Source organism: Myotis brandtii, unplaced genomic scaffold, assembly GCF_000412655.1.
Source record: "Myotis brandtii unplaced genomic scaffold, ASM41265v1 scaffold374, whole genome shotgun sequence".
Classification (NCBI taxonomy): domain Eukaryota; kingdom Metazoa; phylum Chordata; class Mammalia; order Chiroptera; family Vespertilionidae; genus Myotis; species Myotis brandtii.
The window spans coordinates 1,322,926-1,333,095 of NW_005364372.1; positions in this window are offsets into that span (position 1 = coordinate 1,322,926).

Sequence of the window (10,170 nt, forward strand, 5' to 3'; positions counted from 1 at the left end):
GCAGTGGGAAGCACTGGGCATTCAGGGACAGGGAACTTCCGAGGGGGCAAAGGGCGAAAAAGGTTGGCGGGAGGAGGTCCTTCAAGGTAAGTACAGTCTAGGGTTAGCCCTATTTTCAGGAAGAGGATGAAGGCATTCTCCTTTTTCTTCTCATTTCTCCCTTCTGTTTCTAGGGTCTAAGAGTCAGGCTGGAACTATTGGTCTCAAGACTTAACTTCATGATGGGTTTCTTTAGCATTTTGGCATGTGTGGACTGGTCCCTTCAAACTCAGTCACCTTTGTTAACTGTATTCACATGATATTCTGCAAACCACTGGCTTAGCAAAACAACCCATGGACTGTTTTCAAGGTGAAACTGTCTATACCTCGGCTAAGATTTGTTAACCGTCAGTCTGTTGTGGTTATACCCAGAGTCTTAGGGTCAAGCCCCTTGGTCAGCACAGAGAAGCCACAATTTGCTAATCAGGGTTGAGTTTGAGACAGTTGGGCAAGGAACCAATTTCGTTTATCTTCCTTTGCATTGTCATGGTCATCATGATTCATATGACACAGTTCCTCGAAAGACCAAAAGAAAAAAGACAAGTCAGCAGAAATTCACAAAATATTTCCTATTGCCTCTGGCTTATGGATACATATTTTAATGTCATTTAAGTGCACAGATCTCACTGTGAACAAACTAAAAGATAGCAGCCTTTAGCACAAAGCTGACTTCTCAAATGTGGAGGTAAAAAGAGTTAAGACTTTGTGGGTATGTACATGACACAGACAAATTTAAACCTTTTTAATAATATAGATTAAAATCTTGAGGTTTGAATCTCCTTGTAATGTATAGTTAGAAGGATGGCACAAGATATTAACCACTAGTCCAGTGGTTCTCAAAGTATGGCTGGAGGGCCTCTGGGGAGCCCTGGGTTCTTTCTAGGAGATCCATGAAGTCTTGACGTTTGCAACTTCATATCCATGTAAGGCAGGATTTTCTTCATATACTTCAGCTAAAACAGCATAACTAACAGATCGAATGCAAAAGTAGATATGAGATTCTAGCTGTCTTCTCTAAGGTTGGACATTAAATTTCCAAACTATAACACAGTGACTGTCTTCTCACTACACATTTTGGGGGAGAAAATATAGTTAATTTTCATGAAAAAATGTGTTAGTTATGTTAACATGTAAAGGATTCATTATTATTATCTTGAAGGAACACACTACAATGTTTTTTTCGGTTTTAATTTCTAACAGGGTAAATATTAATAGATATAAACCACAAAACCACAGAAGCAGAAGCTCTTTAAGCTCCTCAGTACTTTTTAACCCTGGAAAAGAGTCCTGATACTAAGATGTCTGAGAGTTGCTTCATGGATCCTGGCTCATTTTTCTCAAGCTACTAGTAATTCTCTCAACTCTGTAGCCATCTAAAGTGGCTTAAGCTGGTCACCACTTCACTCCTTCCCAATTTCTTCCAACTGCATGATCATACACAAGGGCAGTATATGAAGAGTTAGCCACTGGTATGGTGTGAAATCCACCAATCAAAATGTTTGTAGCAGAAAGCCACAGATCCCATCCCCGTCTCTGAGCTTCTAGGGCAGTGATGGCGAACCTTTTGAGCTCGGCGTGTCAGCATTTTGAAAAACCCTAACTTAACTCTGGTGCCGTGTCACATATAAAAATTTTTTTATATTTGCAACCATAGTAAAACAAAGGCTTATATTTTTTATATTTATTTTATATATAAATGCCATTTAACAAAGAAAAATCAACCAAAAAAATGAGTTCGAGTGTCACCTCTGACATGCGTGTCATAGGTTCGCCATCACTGTTCTAGGGCCTCCCACTTGTACATGTCATGACTGTGGGAATGTGAGAGTTCCCTCTCCCACCCAGAAGACTGTTCCACTCCCAGGTGAATCCTCAGGCTTACGGTAGTACCTGAAACAATGTCAGGGCTCTTCTGGAACCTGTACCTGCACCATACTTCCCTATCCTTGGTGCAAACACTTTGCCTTACCCAGGGGTGTCACTCCAGCCAGATTTGGGGGAACAAGGTAGGGCTTCCCTGTGATGACAAGATGGGAACGGGTCACCAACCACTTTCTTCAACATCCTAATTTTCCCTGAAAAGATGGAGCTTCAGGAGGTCCATAATTGTGCAATGTCTTAAACACCTGGATCAGACTTTTTTAAGGCTTAAGGAATGGGCGAAATTTCCCAGATCTTAGCCCAACCAAACCACTTAAACCACTGTAGTTAAAACCAATTTAGCATATTACATAGAATGTAGCAGAGTGAGCTTCTCACCAGAAATGCATGGAATGTACTTAGATGTCTATTTTGGTGGGATGAGATTACGATAATTAGGAAAACCAGATACTGGGGATTTCCAAAGGTCGGAGGCTAAGCTGCTGCCTGCCAACTCTGCACACTCGGAGGGAGGTCTCCCGCATGCACTTGTTCTTCCCCTCCAACTTGCTGTTATGGCAGGGGTGGGCAAACTTTTTGACTCGAGGGCCACAATGGGTTCTTAAACTGGACCGGAGGGCTGGAACAAAAGCATGGATGGAGTGTTTGTGTGAACTAATATAAATTCAAAGTAAACATCATTAAATAAAAGGGTTTTTTTTTTTTTTAGTTTTATTCATTTCAAACGGGCCGGATCCGGCCCGCGGGCCGTAGTTTGCCCACGGCTGTGTTATGGGTTGATTTGTGCTTCCCTCTCCCCTGAAAAGGTTCATGTTGACACCCCCAATACCTCAGAATGTGACCTTGTTTGAAGACAGGGTCTTTTCAAAGGCAACCAAGTTTAAAGTGAGGTCATTGGGGTGGGTATAACCCTAGTTATGACCCGTGTCCTTATAAAAAGGAGACGTTTGGACACAGAAGGAAGACAATGTGTAGATACAGGGAGAACACCATGTGAATTTGCAGACAGACATCTCTAAGCCAAGGAGAGAGGCCTGGAGAGATTCTTCCCTTACCACCCTCTGAAGGAACTCACCTTGATTTCAGACTTCTCGCCTCCAGAATTGTGAGAAAATAAATTTCTGTTGCTTAAGTCACTCAGTTTGTGGTACTTTGTTACAGCAGCCCTAGCAAACCTGCCTTCAGGTTTCTAAGTCACAGCCCCACTTTCTCTCAGGGAAGAATTGTAAGGAGTTCTTTAAAAAAAATATCTATATCTATATATATATATATATTGATTTCAGAGAGGAAGGGAGAGGGGGAGAGAGATAGAAACATCAATGACGAGAGAGAATCATTGATCGGTTGCCTCCTGCATGCTCCCTACTGGGGATCGAGCCCGCAACCCAGGCATGTGCCCTTGACTGGAATCAAACCTGGGACCCTTCAGTTGGCAGGCCAACGCTCTATCCACTGAGCCATACCAGCTAGGGCAGGAGTTCTTTATTTGAATAAGTGAGGCACAGAAGAGTAAGGAGCATGCTCCTCTGGGAAAGCTCTGACAACTCCCTCAGCCGCCATGGCTTATGGGATGGGCCTCTTGCTCCACCTGAAGACTGGAAGGAGCTTTAGTACTAATGAGTGGATGTGTCTGGTCCCCTCAGTGGTGGGAAGCAGGGAGTGTGGTCTGACATCCACAGAAGCCAGGCTCCCACAGCCTCAACGGGACCCTCATTTAGGGATCTCCCTCTTAGGGACTTCTGCTCTTCAGCTCAGCCAGAACCTGACCCCAGTGTGCACTGGGTTCACACATCTTGTGCCACCCATGCCATCTTTAACCTGCAACAGTGGGAAGTTACTCAGGGCTTTGATGTTGCTACTGACGTTGGCATGCCCTGGTCCATCCTCATCCTCTTCCACACGCACTCTTCTGCTCCCCGCTTCCTCATTGTCTTCCTTCTTTCATCACATGCTGACCACAGAGTCATCTCTAGCCACCCTCTGCATTCCGTCTGCTACATCTGTTTCATTTCCTTTCACTCTACCTTTCCTTATATGTCCACTAACAGCACCCTTGGCCAGGCCATTGGTGCCCCATGTGTGGACAATGGGCAGGCCAATGGGTGCCCCAAATGGGTGTTTGGGTCCCAGGGATATTTTGATTTGGGGGCACCTGGAAGGAAAGGGTAAAGGATATAGGGAGCTTTAAGGAGGAATTCAGTGAGAGTCAAGGATGGGCTGTGGATGTACTAACTGGGGGTGGTGGTGAATGAGGGGTGGGGTGAGGGCATCTACTGCACATATTTCATGCTAATATAACAAAAAGAAGTTGAAAATTCAGTCATTTGTTTAGGGGATTACAAATCAGTATGGATGTCAAAATGTCAACAATTGCCACAGAATGTTGGCATCATAGTGTCGTGGATCATTGCAGAAGCCTCCTCCTGTGACTTGAGTTTCCTTCCGCTAATATTGTACATGCTACTATCCTGTTTTAATATGTAATTTTCATTAAATGCACCATTTCATCTATTTATATAATCAGCAAACATTTATGGGGCATCTTTCTCAATGCTGGCATTTGGTAGGAAACAAAACTTTGTTATTTCCTACCATCCTCTCCAACAGCTTCAGCTCCAAAAATCATTTTTAAGTTGATTATTAAACAGTCGCCAAATATATGAGTATACATATGTACATACATACATACAGCAAATATATTACCTAAATCCCAGACACAGACTTTTAACTCATTTATTCTAGTCAAAATGAAGATACTAAAGAGTAAAGATAGTCAATAATTACTAAGTGGTGACACTGTGCAAGTAATAGTATTTTCCTTTGATAGTATTATTTTTATTTCTAGGATGAAATGGAAAAATATATGGGGACATTTTCAACATTTTAGCAATTATTCTCTCCATCATTCCATACTTTTGCTTTCATTGTTTTCCTCTTTTAATTTTAAACTTGAGCACTTTTAAGCTTCCTTTTCATAGTTCATGTGAGCAGAACCAACCTAGTTGCTTGGTTTGGTATTCTTCTAACTCACATTTGTAATATAAATAGCTTTCTTCTTTATTTAATTTTTTCTTTTTCAATTACAGTTGACATTCAATATTGTTTTAGTTTCAGGAGTACAGCATAGGGTTAGACACTTGCGTAATATGAAGTGATCCCCCTGATAGTCTTTGAACTAGAGACAGTGTCTGGACTTCCTACTTCATGGACATAACAACACTCCTCCATTTGCTCCCCTCTGCCAGTGCTTGTCCACTGTCCAAGTTGGTTCCATAACCTTAATTAAGACCCTGCTTACTCTAAGCATGGAAAACCATAATTAATATTTCCACTGTAATGACCACTGAAGTACTGCTCACCAAACAGCCAAGACCAATGGGTGACTGGAGTTGCTCGTCTGTGATTGCAGTCTCCAATCATGTGCCCATGTTCAAGCAGATTCCCTTTCTCACACTCCTGGCAACCTCCGAAACCAGGCCAGAGCGGAGGTGGCTCCACACCTGAAACCTACTTTTCCTCATACAATTTGAAATGTTTGTTTCTCTGTAGCTTCTACCAACTGTCATTTTTTTCCTTTGGGGATGGAGAAGAATGTATGACTTCCAGATGATGTTATTAATTTCCTCCAGCTTCCAAAGCCATCTGTCTATTGCTTAGAATTCATCCTATTCAGTTGGAACTCTACTCACAACTTATGTTAAATTGGAAGATGACTGGCCTCCCATGTGGACCATTCTTGTGTAGTTTATCCTTATTTGTCAGTAACCTCTCCTCTTCTTTTTTCCTTTAGGGATCCTGTGCCCATTGTCGTTTCCTAAAGTTGGCTCTGTTTTATAGATGCAAGGGTTTCTCAGATATTTCTGAGGATTTTCAGGTTATTAAATTCTGTTCCTTGAATGATCTACTTCCTTGAGAGTCAACGTTTCCTTATATCTTAGGCTATTGCTGTTGTTGTTATTATAGTTAAGCCTTTCTGCAAATAAGGATTTCATGAGCTGTTGGTGGAGGTCAGCCATCCTGCCTGGAGCTCTGTTTCTGCCACAAAGTTAGTTGTGGGTGGATGTTGAGAATCACACAGGTGTGGATGTAGGGGAAGTTCAGGCACAGCTGCCCCACCAGGGCGCAGACGGTGAGCAGTGTGCATTTGGGACCCTTGCTGGGGGCACGAGGGAGCCGAGGGCCCCTTCTGAGTGCTCAGAACCCCCACCGCCAGGCCCCACAGGGCAGTCACTGCCGCCATGCATCTGGTGTGGCCTCCCATACAGTTCCCAGAGCCTAGATAGCTTTCAGTTTTTAATTTTGAAAGGCAAAGAGATAAGCAGTTGCCTCCATCCCTCTCCCAATTCTCCTTGTTCAGATGCTCCAAAGCACCAGTGATGTAGGCACTTCCACTCTCCTCTCATCCAAATGCAAGAAAATGGTCTCTCTTTCTTTTTTCTCTGAAGTAATAACCATAAGTTTCCAGAGAAGTCAGTCAGTTCAAAATATCATATGACATTAAAAAAAAAACAGTACTCACACAGACCTTGCCAAGTGGTCAGAGACAATACATTAGACACTGCTGGCTATGTGTTGGATTAAAATCAAGGATATTGGAAGTTGGTTCAGATTAGGCAAGCATGAAAATGAAAGTCCTCTGAGATCATGTGCTCAATTCATCACACTCCAAGTATCCTTTAGCCTGGCTTGTGCAGATTTGGCAAGGGCCCCAGGGAGGAAGTGGGGGTGAATAAACTAGTGGAAAATGCCCAGTTTTCTTGGTCAACTCTCCTTAAGACTTGTTTGAAAAGGAGAAGTTCTGATTATAGAAGCAGGGACTTATCTAAAATGTCCCCAGGGTCATGGGAAAGAGAAGACAAGCTAGAGACGCTGTCTGTATGCATAAACATGAGGAGACACAGGGATAGATAGATAGGTCCCTGGAGACTTAACTCTTACCTGGACATCTTGCCTTTCCCTCCAGTCCTGGGACATTCTGGGTAGGGTGCACATGGTAGCCATTCTTTCCATGGGTTTTAAAGTCAACATTTACTGAATGAGTCTTACCAGGCCCCAACGTGTGCATTTTGCAGACATTGTCTGGTTTAGATATTTTAGGACGTAGGGTCTACTTAGCCAGGAGAGCCTCGCTGAGCAGGTGGCATTTGAACACAGTCCTGAAGGAGGTGAGAATAGCTAGTGCTGTGGTCCCAAGGTGGGAGGTGTCCGGTGTACTTGGGGAATAGCCAGGAGGCCAGTGTGGCTGGAGGCGGGAAGGAGGCGAGGTCAGAGAGGAAAAGCCTCATTAGCCCTGTAGACAACTAGAAGACACTGGCTTTTCCTGAGAGTGAAATGGGGAGGGCAGTGTAACTGAGAAAGGGTTTGATTCAGGGTACATTTTGAAGCTAACAGATGTTTGGGGCAATGGCAGATGGGGTATCAAAGAAGGAGAGGAATCAGGACTCCTCTGGGGTCTTCGGCTGGAGCCCCCAGGAGGATGGAGATGCTGTTGCTGTGATGGGAAGACTGCCTGTGGAATCATGTGGGGGAGCCCAGCCTTCTTTCTAGACCAACTAAATTAGGAGAGGCCATGAGGGTCAAGGTGGAGAGATGTGGGCTGGTGTGCAGAAGAGGGTCTGGCCTGGGGGACAGGTCCAGGAGTCCTTAGCATAGAGATGGTCTGAAAGGCCACAGACCAGATGGAATCGTCCAGGGAGTGAGATAAAGTGGAAAGGACGAGAACTGAGCACTGGCCCTCAGTGTTAAGAGGTTGGGGAGAGGCAGCTGAGACAGAGGGACGGCCACGCAGCCTCAGGCAGAGTATGTGGTCCTGGTCTGTCTGCTTGTCCACAGCTGTCGCTCACCCCAAGTGAAAGTCATGTCTAGGAATCAGGCATTAATTAGTTAGGCAAACACAGTTTTAATGGAGAGAAACAGCTCTTTTCCTGCCAGGAGGAGAAAAAAACCACTGTTTTTGCAATTTGCATCATAGGGTCCGGTGAGGAGGACCGGTGTGAGTGCAGTGAAGAACGGAGATTTCAGCAACATCACTTAGTCACTCATCCACTTCTTCATTTGCTGTGTACATGTGGTTTCTAACTAGGCTGGAATTTGTTTAACAAAACAATCATGGTCTCCATTTCCCCCAAATCCTTGAATCTAAAGGTCATTTTTTGAAACGTTAGGTCATGCTATAGTGCACTCCTAGAGATGTCTTATTTTCCTAATTTTATAGGAAGAAAAATATACATGGTTCCTCAATGAACAAATCTGAAAACCAAACCAAATTTCTTGTGTTCATCAATATTTTCCCCTTCTTATGAGGCCAAAATGCATTTTCCAGCCAACTGTGGTCCTTGGTGCCTCCAAGCTCTTCTTACAGGATTATGATGTAAAACAGCCTGTTCTTTAAGCTGTTTTAGCGCTTTTCCATGCATGCTCTTCGCATTCTTTGGTTTGGACTGGATCCCGAAGAGCTGGGCTTGGCTGCATCACTATGTGGCCTTGAGACAAAGGGAAACCAAAGTCTGAGTTGTGGGAAAACATTGGCAGGAGACATGAAACCACCTTCTTTTCTTTAATTGTTTTTTTTTAAATCCTCACCTGAGGACATGCTTGGAGAGAGTAGGGAAAGAGAGAGAGAGAGAGAGAGAGAGAAACATTGATGTGAGAGAGAAACGATCATTTGTTGCCTTCCATACATGCCCTGACCGGGAGTCAAACCAGCAACCTTTTGGTGCACAGCATGACACTCAACCAACTGAGCCACATCGGCCAGGTTACATGAAACCACCTGAAGCCTCAGTTCTGCAGGGTCCCACAAGGTCAAGGCATGGGCGAGGCAGTTTGGAACGCAGAGCCTGAGGTCATATCATGGTCATGTGTTCCTGTGGACAGAGAGGGAGCTGATACACACTCAGTCTACTCATCTGCTCTGTTTATTTACTGACTGACTTCCATGTCTACTGCACTTTGTTGCTTCATGAATTAACAATATGTTTATTTTATTACATTTTCAGACATAGTCTAAGAATGAGAGGCCTGGAGAACATAGATGGTCTAGGGTAGGAGCCAATTGCTGAGTTGGGCTGGCTTGGGCTCAGATCCTGGGCCCCGCCATGGTTACGAGGTGTTGCTCACCCGCCATGGGTCTCAGTGATCTCCTAAAGGAGCCCTTAAGTTATGTTTCCTGAGGAGCAGTTGTGACGATCACAGGTGATATGTAGGCAATGCCTGATACAGTGGTCCTCACCCGGCAGGGACTCTGTACATTGTAACGTTATCAGTGTTTTATTTGTTGTAGCAAAATGTGCATGAAATAAACAACCCAAAGGAGCCTTCCTGCTCGGAGGCCGGGACTCTAAGAATCGTCGCTCTAGAAAAGAGATGGCAGGGTTCTGCTTTGGGGCTATTCTTGTTCTTCACATTTCCCCTTGGACAGCAATTGATAACCAATCACTGCCCTCCGTTCCTTCCAGGATGGCTTCTGAGCTAGGGCTTCAGACCAGGGCTAGCAAGGCGTTTGCTTGTGAGTTGTAACCTCCCACCCCAGTTATCAGAGTAGGAACTGAGAGTGGTGGCATCCGAGAGCTTTTGCGTTGATACCTTTTTGAACGACGTAAAGGGATTTCACTGGAAGACTGCCCCCAGCAGTGAAAACCAAGCCGGAGTCTCTAAGCATAATACCCTCCAGGCCCAGCCATGTTGTGGCAAATGTGAACTCAAAAACAAAACTAAACTAAACAAAAAAAGACTTAGAGAAACAGAGCTCAAGCGGATGGTTGCCAGGGGCTGGGGCTGGTGGAACGGGGAATGTAGCCAGGGAATACAGCCACAATGTGATAAGTTGCCATGGTGACAGAGGATTGCTAGACTTTGCTTAGTGACCCCATTGTGAGGTATGTAAATGTCCTATCACTGTATCGTACACCTGCAACTGATATAATGTTGTGTACCAACTGTGCTTAAAAAGGGGGGTCTTTGAGGCTCACAGACAGCTTAGACCACAGAAGAGGACCCTCAGCCAGGAACACATTTAGAAAAAAGTTTTAAAAGACTCTTGATTTTCTAGGAAGTCAGCCTCCCCCACATCCCCAGTGGAGGTGCTGACTTCTCTCCCTCGCTCACCTGAAGCCCAGCCCTGGCTGGATTGGAGAGGACAGGAAGGAGCAGGGTCCCCCAATGCCTCCTCCAAGCACACAGTCCCATAACAGGCAGAGCTGGCGGCCAGGAGATGGGAAGTGAGTTTCTCTCCTTCCTGTTCCTCCCCCC